This window comes from Mesitornis unicolor, unplaced genomic scaffold, assembly GCF_000695765.1.
Source record: "Mesitornis unicolor isolate BGI_N332 unplaced genomic scaffold, ASM69576v1 scaffold16211, whole genome shotgun sequence".
Classification (NCBI taxonomy): domain Eukaryota; kingdom Metazoa; phylum Chordata; class Aves; order Mesitornithiformes; family Mesitornithidae; genus Mesitornis; species Mesitornis unicolor.
The window spans coordinates 9,893-13,151 of NW_010165924.1; positions in this window are offsets into that span (position 1 = coordinate 9,893).

Sequence of the window (3,259 nt, forward strand, 5' to 3'; positions counted from 1 at the left end):
GACGGGGACACGTGCACCCACAGCTTGCAGAGCCTTTAAGCTCCTCCTGTGATGAATGTGGCAGAAGGGCGAAGGATTACAGCTGTTCCTGGGCTTGGATGAATGAATAACGGCATTCAGGGTCCTTGTTGCGTGATAGCAGAGCAAGAACTATTTTAAGGCGGGGAGAAAGTTGATCAGACAACAACAATGACTCATCGCAGCCTAATTCTGCAAACGAGGGGCACGAGGCAAAGAGAACACCCCCTGTACCCCAAGTGTGCCCGTGCTTGTGCCAGGGCTGGCAGTTGGACACCACTTTTCTTCTTTCCTTTTTGGGAAATCCAAAGGATTTTGCTTTTCCTGGCACGTTCCCAGCCCCTCACTGACATCAGAGAAATAAGGGCAAGAATGTGCAGAGCCCCTTCCCTGTGCTGGCGACTGGGGATCCCGCTGCCCTCCCCACTGCTTACCTGAAGACACTGATGTGGTCGAGCAAGAATTGGAGAGGATCCTGAAAATACTGGTTTATCTTTTAAATTAATTCCTGCCAATGTCATGACTTGCTTTTCTCTGGATATTAAGTCATGTTGGTGTAATGGTTTGCATTTCTCTGGATGAGCAGCAGCACTTTAAAAGATGGGTTTAAAAGCCTGTATTTGGAGTATTGCATTGCTGTCAGTGCTGTTTGCCCATGGGGTGCACGGGGTGGCCCTGCTCTGTGCTGGGGGCACCAGCTGCACCTTGGTTTTGCCAAACGTGCCCTTCGCAGCAGTCTTCAGCTGTGCCTCAGGGGCTGGGAAGGTCCCAGCAGCACCACCCCGTGGGTTGTTTGAAGCCAGATATGCAGCAGTGCCTTTTCAGTGCATAAATATCTTGTCCCTGTCACTAATTTAGTTCATCATCTGACCAGAAGCTTTCAGTTCCTTGGCGCGTCGCTGCGCTCAGTCACGCTATCCAGCGTGGGCTGCAATTTCAGTGAATTGTCCCTGACTTTCATGTTGTGTGGACTATCGCCTTCCCCAGAACGGAGGCATTTGCATCAGGGGGAGCCGGTCCCTCCCTGGCTGGGCCAGGGGTTGCCAACGCCTGGCACATGGTGGGCTGGGGTCTTTGGCACCCGTAAATGGGATTTAAATGGGATTTCCTGGCCTTCATGGTTACAGGGAAGACCTTAAGTACACACTTAAAGGTCAAACGCTGGGAGACAAAGACCCCAATCACAGGTGCTTCTCGTTACTTTATAGCGCTCAGGATTTTTAAATAGTTCTGGGATTTCCAAGCACATTTCCTGATTTTTGGGGCTGTTTGTACTATTTGAGGTGTATGAGCTAGCACGGCATTTCTGAGCACTGCAGAAGTTTTCATCGTCATATTTGGATCATGTGCTTGCAGTGCATCCGATATGAGCGTCTTTTCCCCTTGATATCCAGGTTCTTTCCCCATCCTCTTGGAGTAGCCAAGCTCTTTTAAGGAGTGTGTGTACCCCATGAATGTGTTATAACTCAATTTAATATGTGACTAAACCAGCCACGCGATATTGCAATTAAATTATAGTACCAGAGGTGCGAACAATGCCAACTTTTTGCTGTGAATGAGTCATGGTAGCAGAGGAGGAACTGAGCAGCAGTATTTTATTAATTGACTCCTGCAGATTTATTCGTCCTTGGTGAACAGAGCCGGGCAGGGCTGTCGGAATTGTTCCTGCTCTGTGCCTGGCTCCTGGTGAGCAGGAGCCAATCCTGGGGATGGAGAAGCCTGAGTGAGCTGTTAAATGCGTTTTGTTAGTGAACGGGGAGCAAGCTGAGGGTTCCTGGTGCCGTTTCGAAATGGCCCCCGAGCCAGGCAGTGAACCTCTGGATGCTTTTCCATGAATGCCGTGGGGAAGGTGGGATCTCTGCGGGGCCATCAGGGCATGCTTGGGGTGCCCAGCCACCTTTCCTGCAGAGGTGTGTTTGGAGTGTGGGTACCCCATGACCCTCAGGAGCATCAGCTAGCAGGACCTGTGGCACCATGTCCAGCCCAGGGGCTGCTGCCCTGAGCCCGGGGGCAGGGTCTGGCCGGGCACTGGTGCTGGTGTTTGCGGGGGGCTGCCGTGTGGGCTCACCTGTGGGGCTCAGCGACACGCTCGGTGCATCTGAACGCAAGTACATCCAGGACTGCAAAAAAGTCAGGGAGGGAGAGCGGAGCAGGGATCGCTCCCCGTCCTCTGGAGGGAGGTGTCAGTAATTCCACAGAGCCAGAGCAGGGCTGGCCCCAGGGATGAAAATGAGGGTTAACCAGTGTTGCCAAAAGAAACCGTCTCCCAGAGTTCATGTCGAGTTTCCCAGGTTTTGCAAGTGTGTTTTGCCCTCAGAAACCCCTTGGAGCAGCTTGGGGCTGTGAGCCGGTGCGGCAGCTGAGGCTGGGCAAGCAATGGGGACGTGGCTGTCAGGAATGGCCTTGCCCTGAGAAGGGAGAGCCTGGGTGACCTTCAGAGGTGACTGCTCCGCTTAATGGCTTTGAATCTGATTATACTCTGTTTTTGCTAAGAAATGTGCTTGGCACATTCTTCTGAATTAAAGGCCATTTTAGGGACAGTTATCTTGAACTCTCTGCCTGCTGCTTAGGAGAAAGCCCTTGAAAATGATATTATGGATCAAAAGTGTTCCTGGGGTAATTCTGTTTCAACAGTGGAGTTAATCCAGAACTGAGTTTGGCCCTGCATTTCCAAATGAGAAGCAGTAGCTGTATAATCTGTTTATGGTTTTAAAGTGAATGTTAATCTTGGATTTGGTGGCTTTTCCCAAGGGTCGATTTGCCGTGCTGCAGAGGATTTTAGCCCCCTGCTCTGAAACACTCTGGACTGTCTCAATTTTTTATTTTAAAGAGATATTTTACTGTGTTTATAAATACATATCAAACCTGGAAATGTTAAATCTGAGGAGCGCTCGTCAGTAGAATTAATGCCACTTTTCTTACCTTGCATTTTGTTCATACAGCACGTGGCACGGCGCATCCGAGCTCCAGAGTGCACTGCAGGGTTGGGACATTCCCACGAGGACATGGTTGGATGGGTTGAATTGAACTGAACGTTCCCTGCTGAGACAGGGGCTCTCGCGGTGTCTCCAGGTGCTCTGTCCCGTGGGTGACTTTCTCACCTCTCCGCCCCGCAGGTGGGACGATGCTGCAGCGTGCTGGGGGCTGACACGCGGTGCCGCCAGCTGCGGGGAGCGGGACCCCTGCCGCCCACCCATGCTCCCCGCTGACTGCCGGGGCAGTGCCCCGTGACCAGCAGCGG